Genomic DNA, 18,815 nt, shown 5'->3' on the forward strand with positions numbered 1-18,815 from the left:
AAAGTGCTATCTCCAATCTATACTATGAAGTTTATTGTTTTAATTAAAATGCTCCCTATGATCTCCAAAGGAGATGATCCTTGCTTTCCCCTTGCTGCTCTTTTATGAGTCATAAAATTTTCTAATTATCCCATATGATTTTTGGGATGAATTCACCTAATTTGACTTACTCTGTGTTACAGTGACTTCATGTATGTACAAGTGTATACAGATGGTTCTATTTCATCAGTGAAACACTGCCATGCTGCCCAGCCAGCAGCCAAGCCCCAGGCAGCCACCACTGACCCACTCTCCCAACTGCAGGATCAGAAAGAGAATTCAAAGGATAGAAGACAGGAAGGCCAGATGTTGAGATAGAGACAGGTTATTGGGAAAAGTGAAACCCATGCACATAAGTAAAGCAAAACAAGGAATTCATTCACTGCTTCCCATGACCAGACTGGTATTCAGCCATCTCCAGGAGAGCAGAGGCCCATCAGATCTAATGGTGACTTGGGAAGACAAATGCTGTCACTCCAAAATTATATCATTTGGTCTGGGATATCCCTTTGGTCAGCTGTAATCATCTGTCCCAGCGGGGTATTCTCCCATCTTCCCATGCACCCCCAGGCCTCTCAGCAGCAGGGCAGTAGAGAAAACAGAAAGGCTCTGTGCAAGCCCTGCCCAGCAATAACTGAAACATCTCTATTACCAGATACCACATCTATTCATGTGTTCAGCACAAATCCAAAACACAGCCCTACATTAGCCACTATGAAAAAAATTTACTGTACCCCAGCCAAAATCAGTAGAAACTAATTTAGTTGAATATACCTTAATTCACTTTTCCAGATGGGACATCGACAGAATTTGTCACCAGTATGCTAACATTACAGTGACTATGATTTTTCACCTTTCCTTTTGTTTGATGCTGAGGCTTGATTCTTCCTGGAACTCACTGGCTAAACAAGCTAAGTGAAGAAAGTAATATTGTGTCTGTAATATAAAACATACAAGCATTTTTAAAATAAAATTTAAAAATTGCTATTCCATTCCTTCTTAGGTTTAATAACAACACTAGTTTAAACCCTGAAAATGTATGAAGCCTCACAAAAAATAAGGCTGCTGTTACTATGCAGATACCAAACTGTTTCCATAGTGTTGGGAAGTAAGAAGCAGTTAGAAACTGTTGCTTTTTTCAAGTGCTTCAAGATCTTTTTTCTCCCTTAAGAGCATTTAACAGTGCTGAAAAAGGATTCCAGTCTCAAGAGCAATGAAAGTGAATTTTAGCAGTGATCTTGACAGAGACATTCAATGGTGGAAGAGCAGTCAGTTACAGCACTGAAAAATTTACAGTAGAAAAGACAATGGCTCCAAAATTTAGAGCAAAAGGAATTTTTACCTCTATATGTAGAACCCTGCTCAAGCCAAAGCCTTCTTGAGGAATTGAGTGCTGCTTTTTCTTTCCAGCAGTTTGCCATGTCAAATCAGACTTGTATGCAATGTTCCATGCAATGAAATACAATAGCATGCTCTCTTAACTTCAGAAATCAAGGACCTTACAGTGTCCACAATTCGTAGTGTAATGCTCACCCTTCCACTGCATCTCTGGGTTCTAAATTTGGACACTTCAGTCTGGTGGGGGTTGGGGACTGCATACAGTCAAGGTGTCAACATCTGGTACTCCACAGCTGGTAATATAATTTTGATGTCTTAACCAAATATGATTACTTCTTCCTTACCTAATCCATTACCTTCCTTACCTAGAATACATTTAGAGTGACTTCTACCTGTTTATTAGACTTTTTTTACATCTTTATTGATCTGCAGTTCCATATTACAGTCACAATAAACACATTTTACATTTTTTTAGGTTCTATTTCTTTGTTCTCTCTGTCACCCCTCAGAGATGTTTTGTCCCACCATAGGTCTGCACTGTTTTAGATGACCCCAAGTGACTCAGCTGTAGCCAGAAGCAGTTCCAGCCTATGCCCCATGTCTTATCATCACTGGACTTGGTTGCCTCCCTTCTTAAGGTCTCTGCTATCATGGCAGGCTTGTATATTTTTAAACTATACCATTATTTCAGACATAAATGTCTCATTCAACAGTTATTACTACTATCTCTACATTATTTTAAAGTGTAATTTGTTTTATTTATGTTTCTGTTTTGCAGAAAATGTCCAAAAGATATGGCCAAAAGACAATTGTCAAGATGGGGAACCCTGTGAAGGGTTCATGCATGTGATTGATAGCAGCAAGATATGGAGACAGGAATAAGTGCCTATACTGGAGAACCTTTTAAATCCAGCCTTATTGGAGTACCAAGCCAATGCTCAACTTCTTTCTTTCCCCAGGCTTACAGCTGTGAAACCTTTGACTGGGTGAACTAAACCATCCTGCTTATTTTGACTCTATAAGGAACTGTTTTTGTTGTGCAAAATGCACTTATCACAAGACACTCCAATTAAACACTTTCTAGATATTATCAGCATCACAGTTGTGATTAAAACCTTGTGCTTTGAAACACTGTACTGTTTCAGCCACTATTTATTTATTAAGCCAGAAGGAGAAGCCCTCAAGTGAGATGAATTACTTATTTAGAGATAGTCTAAACAATGCACCAGTAGGATCCAAAGTTATTATTACCTAATCAATCTGAAAATACTAGGTGATGAATTAATACAGCAACTTCATGTTTTTCAAGGACGAGTGGAAAGGAAAAAGAATCAACATCAGCCTGAAATTTATCAGTTTAGAGAACTTTTTGTCAAATTGCTTTCATATTCATCATATTTTAATCTACTATTGTTGAAATATATCTCTTTCAAGCACAGTTATGTTTAGCATTTTTTTGATAATGGAAATATTTTCTAAAGAAAAGGGTAATAATTAATTCCCTTCCATAAAAAGCATTGCTTGAATGGATTTATGAAGCATCGTATCTGTGTTAACTAAATGATAAGACATTTTTCTCCAGATAAGTAAATACTTTGTTTGAATAAATGAAAAAAGACATATTAAGGAAGTAGTACACAAACTTTTCTAACTTTGAGCTTGACATTCTGGTGTATTCACCTTGAGGATAATACCTTCTGAATGACTACTTCTGCATCTTTGAATTTAGTTTAAAAAGAAGTCAAAGGTTCGTAAACTTCAGATAATATTTCTTAAAGTCTTTGCTTTATTTGCTCCTTTTGTCTGTGCTCCCAACAGCCCCTCACTGTGAGAGGAATTATTTGGGTGAGAAACCGTCACACCATATTAGGAACGGCGAAAGTGATGACACAGACTCTGTTCCTTGATTGCACTAGAGAGCAAGTTTTATTCTTCCAGATCTTCTTTTATAGACAGTTCTGAGAAGGTCCAGAAAGGTAAACCTCTGATTGGTCATTAAACCAACACATCACCATCATTGGACAGTTAGGAACAACACCTCTTTACTGTTTCTTGCAAGTAAACAACAAGGCAACAAACAACACCTGCAAAAGTTTTTTCCTTCTCTAAGGACTGTTTGGATTTCTCCTTATGATTTCTCAGGCCAGAGTGAAAAAGTTGTGTGACTTAGTTTCACACAGGCTCAAGTTAATGCCTGAAGCCTAAAAATGTCTTATTTGACCACTGTTAGTTCCCACAAGAAACAGCCATAAACACTGACATCTTTTACTTCAGAGACTCTGCAGATTCTTTATTTGCATAGTACTCCAACTTTCTTTAAAATCACCTATGTGTCCCACAGTTTTCTTTCATAATACAAAATACTTCTCCAAGGCCATTTGATAAAACAGGGCTGTAACTAACATCCCAATTACTGGGATAAATCCTTTCCCTTCCAGAGCCTCAAATATGTCTCATTTGAAATCTGTCAGACAACCTATGTTTCCCCTTGGCTACTCAGAGTGGGCACTTTCTTGGTTAGATCATTCTGCTTGATTAAAATTTGGAATTATTTTTCCTGTAGCACAACTATCTCAAGATATGCAGCAAAGAACATTCAGGGTTCATATCCAAATTTTTCCCCTCTACTTCCATTGCTATAATTCATGTGTTAATACATATTAATAGGGTGCCTCTTGTCTACCTTTCCTCCTGGTTTTAATGAGCTCAAACAATGAGGAAAATCCTATTAATTTGTAATTCATATGTATGCATGTATGTATGTGTATATATGCATATATACATATATATATGTGTGTGTGTATAGATAGATAGATAAAGATATATATAGATAGATATATATAGATATATAGAGATACAGGCAAGCTAGATAGATATATATTAGAGATAGATAGATAGATAGATAGATAGATAGATAGATAGAACAGAGAAGTACAAACATCTTTTTTTTAAATAAGCAGAAGTGTAATACTTTACCTGCTCAAACTGTAGCCACCATGACTTTGCTCAATAGTCTAAGTATATTGCACGGAGACTGAGATCTTGGGTCATACAACATCCTAATCAGGCCTTTACTGCAGAGACATAGGTGTATCATCTTCAGTGTTCCTTCATCTTCCTGTATCAATGCCTTATTACTTCACGTAGGCTTTAGAAGGATGAAGACAGTGACCAAGAAGACATTTGTGGTGCAGAAAGAAGCAGCTTTTAATATACAACATGTTTTTTATATATTCTTGCACAGACCTAAGGAAGTAACATCTGTTTCCTAAAATTTTGACTCTTTTCCTATTGCCAAACTATTTATGCATACACATGACATAACATTATCAGAAATGTAAAGGAGAGAGGAACTGTAACAGCTAAGAAGGCTGAAGGAGTGCTGTTTCCAGGCTCTTGACCTCACACATTATGCCACAACCTGATTATGTCATTTTATATTCTTTTGGCACAGGTTCTGTGCATCTGTCAGCAAAGGATTAGGACTTGGAAGTCAACAGCATACTGTTGAGGAAGCTGAGAAAATGGAGTGACAGAGTGTTGCATTCTCCTGTTGCTGGGTAGGTAGAACACAAAAGATGTACAACATCCTTTTTCCAGAAAGATCCTCAGAAGATGGAGAACATGTTTAATGTCTGGTTATCAACAAAGGGATTTCTTGAAGCTGTTAAATACATAGTCCACTAAAGGAGGAATAGAAACTCCAAAATTTTAAGTAGATTGAATGACTAGTGACACAATAAATGTCTCTCCACTCTTATGGTTGCAAGCCATAAGCAAAGCTTTTTAATCTGATAACTAACCAGCATATCCCAATTCAAATTGAATTTGGACAGCAGTTAACTTTTAAAGAGTGAAAATTTACAAATACTGCAAGATAACACTGCCCACTGCTCTCATACAGAAGGACAGCTTCACCAGACACTGGGATCTGATCTTCATCCCCTTCCCCCCAACAATTCTCAGTGCTGGTTCAGTGTTCATGTCAGACTAGACACTGCCATTTTGGACACTGCCATTTTCCCAGATTAAGCATAAAATATATACATATAAATTTCTGACAGCCTGGTACCTAGAAAGTGAAGGTACTCATCACTATATACACATTACTAAGACTTCTGCACTTCCCACATAATCCTGGAAAACCCAACCCAGCAGCTAATATTAAAATTTCATAATCTAAGAAATCTTTCCCTCAGTAGTCACAAAGCATCGAAGTCTTACCATAAAGGAATGTATCTTCTAGCAAAGACTATAGTGTGTAGAGAGATTAAATGTTGCAGTTCAACATAAAGTAAATCCCTGTGTACAGATTTTGCCAAAGCAAACTTGATTTTAAACTTACAGTCATCTCTACATTTTGCTTTATACAGTCAGAGGCTACCTGCAAAACAACAAAAATTTACCTCAGATATACTGATTGCTCTGCATGATTTCCCATGGTCAGATTGTTTATCTTTTAGATCAGAACAAACCAAAAAGAAACCTGGCAAAAGAAATCTCAATTCTACAACTCATATTTTATGCGAACTGTATTGGTAAGCATTATTTTCATTATCAGTATTAAAAAAAAATCTATTATTTTTGAGTTGACTAGTAAGTTAACATAAATTTTTAATCTATACCTTCAGTAAAAATTTTTGTCTCTCTTGGATTTGTTACATAAAACACATTCAAGCAGAATAGGAGCTGGCCTTATTGATTTTCCTTCCTCACCCTGCTTCATCCCATATGTTATCCATAAATATTCATTGCATTGTTTTCCATCAATACAGAAATATCTTAAGAATATGTGAATCTTTAAACTGTTGAAAAGAAACCTACAGACTGATGGGAAATATGGTTGTTATGGCTTTACAGGATGTAAGCACTGTTCAGAACAATTCCATAATACTTTCACCAGCCCCTTCAGAAAATTTAAAAAAAAAAAAAATAGAACCAGAAAAAGCTGTTACCATACATCATGGTAATGTAATTAGCATTTGTGTCTACCAGTGATTCATTAGGGTAACCAGAGGCAATTCCATTTTCATGTGATGAAAGCTGACTAGGATTCCAGGTAGCATAGATGCAGACAAACTTGTTCTCTGTTGATGTTGCAGGAAGTTTCCTAACATTTCAATTTCTGCTACCATATTCAAGACAGTGGGACATCTTGTAAGAGAGGAACATATTTGTCTCCATAGGTTTCATGCAAATGGCTCCACAAATTGTTAGCAAAATAAAACAGAAAAGAAGATTACTCCCTCTATGTGAGGAAATACACAACAGTGATATGCTGCAAGCCTTTGCACAGAACATCAACACTATAAACCTGTAGCCCCTCTAGCAATCAGTGTAACCATCACGCTTTTGCCATCTTCCAGATGGCTAGGGATGGGAAGAATGCTGGGGAGGGATGTATTTCTTAGCTGCAAAGTAATATTACAGATAGGATAAGTGGATAGGGAACCAACAGATATTTTCTTTCATGTTCATTGCTAAAGTTTCAGAAAGTTAAAAATTCCCATATTATCCCTAGTCCTTGCTAAACAAGTCTACATTGCCTACAATGGAAAGGAAATGCTAATATTCCTTAAGTACTCTGAATTATATACTAAAAATCATCTGGTGAATTTTCAGAAAGAATTCATGCTTTTTTCACACAATGTAACAACATTTCCAAAAAATAGACATGTCCATGAGGAAAAATCCACCAGCTGTACTTTTGAAATATCCTAAAAGAATTGGAGAGAGCTAGGGAGGAATGTTATGCACTGAACATTTCACTATATAAGGTGATAAAATGATTAAGGAGCAGCATTACATTAGCTTTCCCCACACACTTCATTTTATGTGACATTTTAAGGCATAAAGGATAAAATTTACTCACAATGTCTTTATTGTCTTCAAGAGTAACTACATACCTCTTGCCTTCAAATTGCACAAAGGCTTCATTAAGATAAGTTTTCAGGAACATTAGACATTGTGCTTCTGATTCCTCAGGCACAGCTTCTGTCTGGTAAGTCTTCCTAATGTAAATAAATGAAAATTTTATGTTACACAAGACTGTGTAGTTTCAGAAGCAGATTCAAACTATGTACCTTTTACGCTGTCTCCCTATTTCAGTGAGACAGGTTAAAAAACAAAAAAAAAGAACTTACATAAACTTGCAGGATCAGTAGAAATTAAAATTCCATTTGCTTACAGCCTTGGCACTGAGGTCTCTTCCTAGACATTAGGAACATGTGCATCTTAGTTTAGATAAGAGGATGTACTAGTCACACATCTACCCAAAAACTTAATTCATTGCACAGCTTTCCTCCTTGCTGTCATTTCTTAGTCATAACCCTACTTCTGCCATAGCAGTCTTGTCTAAATATGCCTTCAGCTTGTTTCAATTACAAAGATCTTCACAAGAGAATTTATTTGTATTGTTCTGACCCTGAACAGAGAGCAAAACATTATTATTATTTTTAGGTTTAAATTTGTACTGGCTTAATCTTCACCTACTATAATTTTAGCTCTGTAAAACCTAGGTAAGGGCAGACTTGAGTGATATCTATTTTGAGAAATATTTGCTACCAAACATTGTCCTTACCAACAGTTTAGGAGTTCTTTGTGTTTCTTAAGGTTAAAGATGGAGTTGTTGAATTGATGGTATGACTGTACTGAATCTTCAACTCACAGCAGGTCCTTTACTTTTCTGTCTCTCAACTCAAAGGTCAAAATTGCATTGATCCAAATGAATCAACTCATTACCTAATTTTAATCTTTCTATGTCCAGCAGCTTTCTATCGTTCATCATCTTGCCACAAAACACCATCAGTGATGTCTTTGATCATGTTCACAGCATAAAGCTACATTGCCAATAACACTAAATGTCTGTGAAAGTGAGATTTGATGCTAATTTTCTCTCCCTTAAAAGTTGCATCTAATGATCACTCCATGCCAGGTTCTTTCCCCAATTTTTCGTTCTATTTTCCATTCAAAAGAGAAATTTTAATGAATACAAGACTTTCTACCAGTGTTCAGGTGATCTCAGAAATCTGCATTAGGTGGACATGAATTATCCATACTTCATAGAGGAGAAGCGGGAGTAGTATCCCATCAGCAGGCAAGGACACAACAAGTATGAAATAACATGTAGCAAGTGAAATCAAGCATTATGATGCCTAGTGATGTTTGGAGGGAAAATAGAGCAAAAAAAAAAACCACGTTCAGTGCAAAATCAGTAACAGTGATATTACCAGCAAAATGTATTACTAAAATAAACTCTACCAAAGTCAGTATCATGAACCAGGTTTATGAAGGCTGGTTATCTCAACCATGAGCAGAGACATTGTGTAAACAAATAATCTTTTTGTCATCAAGAATAGCATGTGAGTCTCCATTTTAATTACCATCAGTCTGAATAAAGGTACATCAATCTGCCATTTTCACTCTTACCAGGACACTGCTGTTTCCAAAAGATAACATTACAGGTTATCTACAGGCAGGAGGATTTTGCTGGCCTAACTGTAGCTTTTGTATTGTCAGTTCAGGATTCCTTTCATGGCTTTTCTATTCTTTTCAAGTATGTTCTGAAGCCTACTTCATCAAAGAATGATTGAGCCTTGACAGTGGTTTCAGTTTTTCTGATTAATGCTGAGGTGCCTTCATGGTAAGTATATATACTTCGTTTCCCAGTGTGTCCAATTAGTTCTGTTATAATATATTTTGAGGGTCTCACTTCAAAAAGAATTTCAGTTAAGCTGTATCCACACAGATTTTTCTAACTTTCTAAACAATTATCTGCCATCTCTTGGTTTATGGGAGCAAGGAACACTGTGTGTTAACTGGGTCTGTAAATCTATAGGAAATTCTTAAACCTGCTTTTGGCAACACTTTTTTTTTTTTAACATGCATCAAAACAAACTTGTCCGTATTACAGTTTCTTCCAAGCACAGAACTCATTTGAGAAAAACTATCAAAATATTGAAGCTATGCAGCAAATTATATCGCTCAAAATTCTAAAGGTCACAATGTAGCTTTTTAATGAGCTTCTAAGCCTAAAGCAAATGGCATATAATAAACAGTGAATATGGAGTATTCACAGTTTAATAAGGAACCTCAGATGCCCATGATCTTGGTACTATGTGGTCACTGTATTGCCAGAAGTTCATTATACATTTGGCACAGGATGGCACACTGGCAAGGCTGGCAGTGAGCATTTGTTTAACTCCTTTGCTGATACTCCTCAACCCTGTTATTCCTAGTTGATCATGCACTGTCACTTCTATTGTAAAACTTTGTGCAAACAGCTGAGTTTTGGTCCTGCTGTATAACTAAAGTGATCTGGGCTACAAACACTCTTCTCAGACATGCTTTCAAAGCTCTATTTCCTGCACTGAGGTACTACATTTTTATTTTATGTCTTCTCTTCAGAGATGGGGACCTCTAGTAATTCAGAGGCAAATCAGTACATGCAGAAGCCTTCATTAAAATGGATGCTGGAAGTGTGAATTTTTTTATGCTGGCAGGAAATTCTTGGCATCCATGAGGTTTCATTAGGCTGAAGCTGTGCCTGTGCAGGGGTCAGAATTCAGCCACAATGGCACTTGCTTGTGCAAATCAACTCCTCTCACATCTGAGCTGCTTCATCTCCATACTACATTCTATCTTGGCATTAAGAATCTTCTGAAAGAATTTTCTCCATCAACATGATATTTGAGATGACAAAATTCAGTTTCATGTTGAAGTACATTCTAAAGTGCAAGGTTGTGAGATCTGACTGACTTGGAAATTCTGCAGCCAAGAAGCACAATTTTGCTGTTTTGTTAGTTTATAAATTACATCCGACATTCTTCAGAAAAATAAACAGCAACACATGTGGCCAAAATTCAGTAGTCAAATATAACACAGAAAGTGGGACAAGAAGATACAACATGACAGTTTTTGCTGGTGGTGCATACTTCATTTCCATTTCTCTTACATCTTTGAAAAACAGCCCATTAACTGTTAAAATTTTCATTACTCACAACACTTCCCAAAAGCTTGCTGTCAGGCATCTGCATGCCTCTTAGGTGAAAGTGCATCCATCTGAGTGCACCCATGAGAACAAAGACTGGAAGGGGGCTCTTTTCATCAAGTTTAGTGAGCTATGGCAGGTAACTACTTAAGCAGACTGTATAATGCTGATTAAAATAATTAAAAGATCACTGCCTCATTGCACTAGAGACTTTAGATTGATATGCCTAAGTGCACACCTGGCAGCAAAGTTCAGGATACCACAATATCAAATATTGTTTAGATTTACTTCCATCCATTTTTTTCATTACCCTTTTTTGCCAACATAAAGGTTGTTACCTGATCACAATTAAACGTGGCTTGTTTAGCTAATTACTCATTATTATGCCATTGCTAGGGAAATTTAAATATTATAGGGATTTTTCTCTTTCAGAAATCTGTTTCTAAAATACCTCCTCTAATCAAGCAGCAATTATATTACTCCCCACCAAAACCATGAGCATGTTGACCCAGCTAGTCATGTTCTGGCAAACACAAAGAGAAAAGATACATAGCAACAGCAACTACTCCATAGAAACAACAGGAACAAAAGGAAATCCACAGAAATATTTTAAATGACAGCATTTGGTCATTTCACTGCCATGGGTTTTATCACTTCAGCAAAAGAGATTCTAGGGACAAAAAAATAAGCACTTAAGTTCTTACTGAAAGAATAAATACATTATTTGTATTAAAATGTTTAAAACTGTTCCTTTTTTTAGAAAGCTTAACACTATAAAGCTTAACACTGGTAACAGATTGGGAAACTGGCCAGGGATAGGTTGTCTGAAAGAAACAAAAGAGGCACAGAGCTCATTACTGGCTCCCAGTTGAGACTACAGAACAGCAGCAAACACTTCAGGGTAATTAACTGCCTAGAAATTATCTTCAGGGAGTTCAGCAGTAATGCCAACAAAAGGGGGAATACACTTATAACTGCTAAGTTTCATTTCCACTCTTCTTCCAGTAAAGTAATATCAAGATACAGGACTCACTGGAGCAAAGTCATGCCTTGCAAAAGCACCCTACATTTGCAGAAGGCTATTCTTCTTTCTAGGCTTCTATGCTGATTTTGTTACCTCATTTCTCCCCCTGCTTCATCTGTTAGTTATCTTCCCAGTTTTCAAGTCTTAAACTTTTATGTCCCCCAATCAGCTCATATCTATTCCTTCTTCCTCTACTCTCACCTGCTTTTAACAATTAGTTGGTTTTCCTTATTTTGTCCCCAGTCTCTTCCATTTGCCAATCTTAGCTTTATTTTCCAATCCCCAAGGAGTCACAAGAAACTCTTTACATTGTGGTAAAGAGTCTTCAGTCATCATAGAGGAAAAGTCAAAGGAAACCTGAAGACTAATTTATCTGCAAATGCTAATAATAGCCCTGACAAGCCTCCACTACGTATGTAAACCACAGTTATAACTACGCAGTAAAAATTTGGCCAAGATACCCCCAATTGCAAAAGTAGTGATCTGCATGCAGTATCAAATAAATTTCCCTATTAACTGTGACTTATGTTCCCCTTATAAGTGGAACCAGCTGGAAAGAAATGTGTTTAATTACTATATTGCTTTCTCAGTCAAGGTAGTTCCGAGACCTTCTATCAAACTTAATACTTGCTGTGTAGCTTGCATACACTCAAATAACCACTTTCCCCTCAAACATTCCTCTTGTCTTGTGTGATCCGCTGCATTCAATTTCTGTACTCCCTTACAATGTGTTATCATCTTTTGCAGTGCTTCTTAAGGAACCCATACATGTTCTTTTAATAAAATACAGATTTCCTGCTGTCAATTGCTTTTCAGCATATAATATTCAAGACACTATGGTTTAAGCCATAAAGCTTCTAGCTCATGTCCATTTTGGATATAATAATTTTAAATACTGCACTAACTGCATTACATTTCTTAATTCCGCTTTTAATTTTCATAAAAAATAATAATAATTCTGTCTTGCAGGTTTTCTATTTTTATGTCTGGTCAATGTCAAGTTGAAGATGAGTCAGCAGTGCCCAGGCAGCCAGGAGGCAAACAGTGTCCTGGGGGGCATCAGGCACGGCATGGCCAGCTGGGCAAGGGAGGGGATTGTGCCACTCCGATCTGCACTGGGACAGCCTCATCTCGAGTGCTGGGGGCAGTTTTGGGTGCTGCGATATGAAAAAGATATTGAACTCTTAGAGAGCATCTAAAGGAGGGCTACAAAGGTTCTGAAGGGCACTGAGGGGAAGCCTTATGGAGGAACAGCTGAGGTCACTTAATCAGTTCAGCCTGGAGGAGATTGAGGGGACACCTCAGTGAGGGGAAGAGAAGGGACAGGCACCGATCTCTTCTCTGTGGTGGCCAGTGACAGGACCTGTGGGAATGACCTGAAGTTGTGTCACGTGAGATTTAGGCTGGATATTAGGAAAAGCCACCAGAGGGTGGTTGGGCACTGGAGCAGGCTCCCTAGGGAAGTGTTCACAGCATCAAGCTGGACAGAGTTTAAGAAGTGTTTGGACAATGCTCTCAGGACATGGTGTGGCTCTTAGGGTTTTCTGTGTAGGGCCAGGCGTTGGACTTCAATGAACCTTGTGGATCCTTTCCAATTCAGGATACTGAACAAACTATATGCAAAATAACAATGTACTCAAAGATTTTAAAAACCAATAGCTTCAAAATGAAACCTTTCAGGACATTGTCTTCAGTGAAAGCGAATTTTGATTATTTTTTTTTTTCTCCAGAAAGTTCTGCTATATTCAAAGGTATGCATTATTTTTCTGACTTATTTTCTTTTGGTTTTGGCTCAGGGGAGTATCTATAAAAATTATGTCAATAACTTTTATCATGCCAAGGAAACTGTGCTGTTTTTGCATTAATTAATATTTAGAAAAAAAAACAAACTACCCACAGAAATTATTTTTCTGAGAGAAGCTGCTAAGAGCTTCCTCTGTACCTAAAAAAAATCAATAGCTGGCTAGTCCTGAGACAGACAACTAATTAAACCATTTAGAAGTTAGATCTGCCTCTGTGAGATCCACATTTTAAAAACAGCAAGCCCAGGAACTCTCTCTCTTGGCTTCCAGCCTCAAAAGATAATTGAGCTCTGGTGGGGCCGGCCCTGTTCCCCCGCGGCCTGTGCAGGCCGGGCCGGACCCCAGCAGCTCCCGAGTGGGGAGCGGAGGCAGCGGGACCCTGGCCCCAGGCTGGGCTGGGCCACGGCTGCTGACATCTCACCCACACTAAACCCCTCTGTCCCGGCCCACACCGATGGCTCCAGGCCGAGCCAGGACTGCCCCTTCCAGCGGCTGCCGGGCAGAGGGTCAGCATGCCTGAAATCCAACACCGTGACTGCCGTGAGCACTGCTCACCGCCATCTCCAGCCCTAGGCAAGATATTAACCCTTTCTAACCTAACTGCACACATGAGACCTTAATCCTCTCTCCCAAGGAAAAAAAAATAACGACACGTTAAAAAAAAAAAAAACATAAAAACACCAAAGGCATTTAAAAACAGTCAAGCCTCAAATAAAAAACTTTTTTAAAAAAATTGAATGCCTTAATAAAGCTAAAAGTTCTTCTAGTAGTGCCATAGAGATAGACAATAATACACTAAAATGTCCCCTTTAATTCATAAAAAAGTAGAGACAGATAAAGTATTCAAACTGTAAATGTAAGCAAAACTATTCATAATCAAACAAAATAGATGCTAAAAAAACTGTAATCCCATAAAAACCTTAAATAAACAAACAAAATAAAGTAATGAAAAACCCTTTGCCCCCAGGGAGAGAAGAAGACCTCTGTTCCCATTTCTGTTCTCTGTTTCCCAAATAAAAATAATCACAAAAATAAATTAAAAAACCTTTACTTTTAAACAAATCATCCTTTAAAATAATACCCCATAATTAAACATAGCCCATAAACACAACTATAAGAGTACTGTAAAAATAAGAAAATGATTACACTTTTTTTCCCAAGCATCTACTATTCATAAAAATAAAAGGCCACAAAAAACTGTTTCTCGTAAAAAAAAAAAATCTTCATAACATAACAAAAAAAGTCCTCTCCCTACAAGAACTAACAAAAAAACTATTTTAAAATTAAAAACTAATTTAAAGTCCCAGCTTTTGGCTCTATGTTGCCAGTTAAAAAAAAGTCAAGCAGCGGGAGGAAGAGGGTTCTAAAAGTTTTGTTCTAAAACTTCTTATTCTTTTAGTCCTGTTAATAAAGTTTTCTCCATACCTTTTAAGTTTTAACTTAAAAACCTATTTTACCCTTCTCCTAATCCATATCTCACAACAAAAAATAAATAGGTGCACTAATAATTTTAACCAACACCAAACCCACCACATTATTTAATACATTAACCAAAAAACTGAAGTTAAGAAATATAAACCACTAAAGAAGAAATCTACAATGTTAAGACACTTCTGCCTTTATTATCCAGCTTATTTTAAAAAAACTTTTTCTCTCTTTTTTCTTCAGAACTCTTAAGAAAATTTAAAAAGTAGCAGCAGAGGCATGAGCCATGCTCTTAAATCACCTCAATAAATGCTTTTATGAGCAGAGGTGTACTTGGAACACAATCTCCAAGATTTTATTCTACTATTGAAGTCCTCCATTATGAGTAGCTGTATCAGCAAAATCAATTTGAAGAGCTCAGGAAGCTAGAACCTGCAGTATTTAAGACATATTTTGCATACAAAATTACAGTTGAACCAATTAAAGAAATCAAGGTTATTTAAAACAAATCAGACCTTTATGACTCTTTATTGCAGTCAGTTTATCTGCTGCAAGATTTTTCCTGCTTTTTTCAAAGCCTACCTGCTACAAAGCTACACTCATGAAATCAAAATGGGGTACCTATGGTAGCACAAAATCCCTGAAAGACGAAGGAAAGTTTATCACCTCAAAAAAAAAAACCAACAGAACACATATTCTATGGGATGTCCCTCAGTTCATCATATTCCTGAAACTAAAGACAGACTGCTTCACAGAATGCATGCAGCAATGAACTGGTCCCCAGAAACTTCCCTGGCTTGGTGTGACTGATCTCAGTGACAGCTGTTCTCTTGCTTGTGAACTCCTGCACCTTCTCTATTATTAATGACATTAACTCTGACACCACAGTGTTTCTATGCATCAACAGCCAAATAAACATCACGTAGCAATCATGATATAGCTGCAATCTGTTGGGGATTTTTCCACATGCCAGCAAAATAGATTTCAGACTTCTACAATAAGCCCTAGAACATTTCTTACAATATTAGAAAGTATTTCATACAGTGTTCCATATAAACATTTTATGTTCTAAAGCTAACTTTGGAAAATTAAAAAAAAAAAGCAATTGCACGGTCACTACTATTATTCAGGGTGCTTGCATCAATGCCAGATTTATAACAACCCCTTTGTCATAAAATAACTAGTGTTAACATGATTTGAAATCTAACTCAGTACAGCCAAACCCTACTATAGGCGATAAGAAACACTGCTATATACAGCACTTGAGACATTTACAAAACTGATCTTTATCCCTAGCACAGGTCATAAAAATCTCATGGAGAATAATTTGAGGGATCCTGATAGTATTTATTGTATTCATTTACATACTGTGCAGGACCCACTCAGAATGCAACATGCTACATGGAACTACTTGATTTTACTCATTAAGTTTAAAGCAGGGAGTGGCCATACACTGATGCCCAATCTGAGAAAATAACTAACTTTATCAAAAGCTAACATAACATGGAAGCACTGCCTTTAAAGCCATAGATTCCAGGAAATATGTAAAGGTAAAAATAATTATATTCAGTGTTTCACTTCTTTAGAGGATGCACCCTCATGAACATTTGCAGTAGCTAAATATTAACTAGCAGTTTCACTCATTTAATACTGCATAGGCTTAGATTTGGCCAACTCATTTTTATTGACACTCTTCTTTGAGCCTCAGAGGTCATTATTTCTTGCCTTGTAGCATCACTCGTCTCTAACTCAACAAATTTCATCAGACACAGAGGATGAACTTTTCAGCCTCCTCAAGAAGCCACTACCTATGCTTTCCTGCTTAGAGGATTCCATAAATAAATACAGAAATAAACTTCACTTTCCACAGACAGCTCCCTAAGTCACTTAGCAATTGCTTCAATGTGGGTACCAAGCATCCAGTGTGAAAAATAAAGAAAAAAAACTATTCAAGGGAGCATCATACACCAAGTATTTTAAAAACTTAAAATGCCATACTTTTTGTATCTGTATAAATGTGTATATATTGAAATGTACAAAATCATGAGTGGATTGTATCAGTTACATTTTACTGCATATCATGCTGTAGAAGCTGCTTGTCTCCAGGAGCAAGCTATGGCTAATGTTACAGAAGTTTGATTATAAAAAGGCTTTTCTGGGCTGTTTGATTCCAAACTGTTTGAGAGGCAAAACAAGCCTTTGCAAACCACTGCAAGAGTAAGCCAAAAAGTTTAAAAGGCAGTGGGATAGGAAGGCAAGGTTCTGTGGGAAGCTGATCTACCAGCTAGCTTTTGTCAAAGAATAAAATAAACACCCACTGTTGAGCCCAGCATTAGCCAGAATGAAGTGTGCCAGTGGAAGATGACATCTGAGTGGCTGGCGAGCATAACTCCCTTGAGTGTGAAGGCAGATGCTATCTTCTGTGTCAGACCTAGCTGAAAGCTAGAAAAAATACATAATTTTTTATCAATTAGTAGAATAAAGAACAAGAATAATAATTTTAAAAGGCAGAATTTCTGCATGTCTTCAGAATAAACAGAACAGGGTAACGCACAGGAAATGGAAGAGAAAGTTATTCATGAGAGTCTGCAGACATCATGTCTGAGCAGATTGGGTATTTTGAAAAGTTCACTGAGTGATCATTTTTCTAGCTTCCAGTCTTTCTCATTTAGTGCCTGAAATGCAGCACGTAGTCACTATTCCCTAGACACACAATGAGATTTGCATATATGAAAAGCAGCTTGACAATGAATTAAAAACAGAGCTGTTGGCATGGGAAGCACAATAACACTGGTTTTCTAGGTTAGATTAACATGAACTAGAACAACCACCTAATATGCTTTAAGATTATCTGCTACACACATGAACTTTTAACTGTTACCTGCAACTTCCTTTATTAATCCTCAGGGGAAAAAAGGCTTCTTTTTCTGGACTACTCTGCTGACACCTAGCGAGCCTCGGCTCCAACAGCTTCAGAAAAGGAGAGGCAGTATCAGAGCAGCCATTCTTTTCATTCCACTCACAGTAAAATGTTTCATATGGCCATGTCTGTGATTCAGCAGAGTGCCGAAACATATATCAACTCAGAGAACACTGTAATACCAATGAGAGGAAAATATAGAAAGAGGGTAAAGAAGAGAAAGGGAAAATAAGCATTAAGAAAATAAGTGCTAGTCGAAGTCTTTCCCTCACAGAACACCTTTAACACAGATGAATAAAATTTGCCACTAATTGTGACTTCCATCTTTTGCTTTGTCTCTTTCACATATATAACTGAGATATCTCAGTGTCTGTAACTTCAGGTTAATGATTACTTTGTTGTTTGTTTTAAATGTAAAACAAAAACTACAAGCAACTCCTTGTTATTGTCTTAAAATTAATTGCGGTATAATCCTACAATTGCAATAGTATAAACATTTTATCCTTGGATTTTTGGGAGAGTGGCAATTTCACATGAGATTCTCAGCTTCACTAAAGTGGCTTAAATATTGCCTGGAAAACAGGCATCAGTTAGGTGAGATGGCATTTTCTGATGTCAAGGAATTCTGCAACATACAATGGACACAAAAGCAATTTAAAAATAAAAATCAAACTTCCTCTTTTCAAAAGAAAATGAAATAAAATAATGTAAGTGCTGGCCTCTGATAACAAAGATGAATAAGATCACATTTTACTTCCTTGAAAAATGGCTCCAAGAGGTCACAGTCACTACTCCTGCATAAAAAATGTGGGAACACATACTGCCACCAATTGTCATTGAGCTAGTCTCTTGAGAACTGCTGGTCAGGAATTTTTAGGTTTCTCTAAGAGAATTTCTTATCTGTCTTTCTGAAACGGTCTCCTAACAAAAATCTTACAAAATGTACAGGTGTTTGGATGTTTAAAAACACCTGCACAGAGAGAGTTAGGTTTCTCTAAGCTTGCACTGTTACAAATTCAGGGTAACTAAGCTTCACTTCAGCAAAAGAAGACACTGAAACAAATAATGTGTAGCTCTTTGCATCATAAACACAGCCAAGACACTAAAGATAGCATAAGCTGGAAATGAACACAAAACAAGAGAGAATACAGAATTCTGTTAGTGAAATAAATTTGTTAGTGCCTGCTTGTGTGTGCTTTTCTTACAATGCTGCTCATGACAGTGACTGGAGTTCTCCTCTCAGACACCACTCAAGCTCTTCACTGTGGTACCAAAAGT

At 37.0% G+C, this 18,815-nt stretch overlaps 1 long non-coding RNA gene across 1 annotated transcript; it reads right to left on the reverse strand.

The window, feature by feature from the left end:
* Positions 1-3,283: 3,283 nt before the first annotated feature.
* LOC147655612 (uncharacterized) lies at positions 3,284-13,763 on the reverse strand. The gene is made up of 2 exons (XR_015289311.1): positions 7,521-13,763; positions 3,284-7,388 (listed from the first exon to the last, which is right to left on the reverse strand). It is a non-coding gene; the product is annotated as an uncharacterized LOC147655612 (long non-coding RNA).
* Between the last annotated feature and the right edge of the window lie 5,052 nt (positions 13,764-18,815).

This window comes from Cyanistes caeruleus, chromosome 1 (assembly GCF_971803275.1).
Source record: "Cyanistes caeruleus chromosome 1, bCyaCae1.hap1.1, whole genome shotgun sequence".
Classification (NCBI taxonomy): Eukaryota; Metazoa; Chordata; class Aves; order Passeriformes; family Paridae; genus Cyanistes; species Cyanistes caeruleus.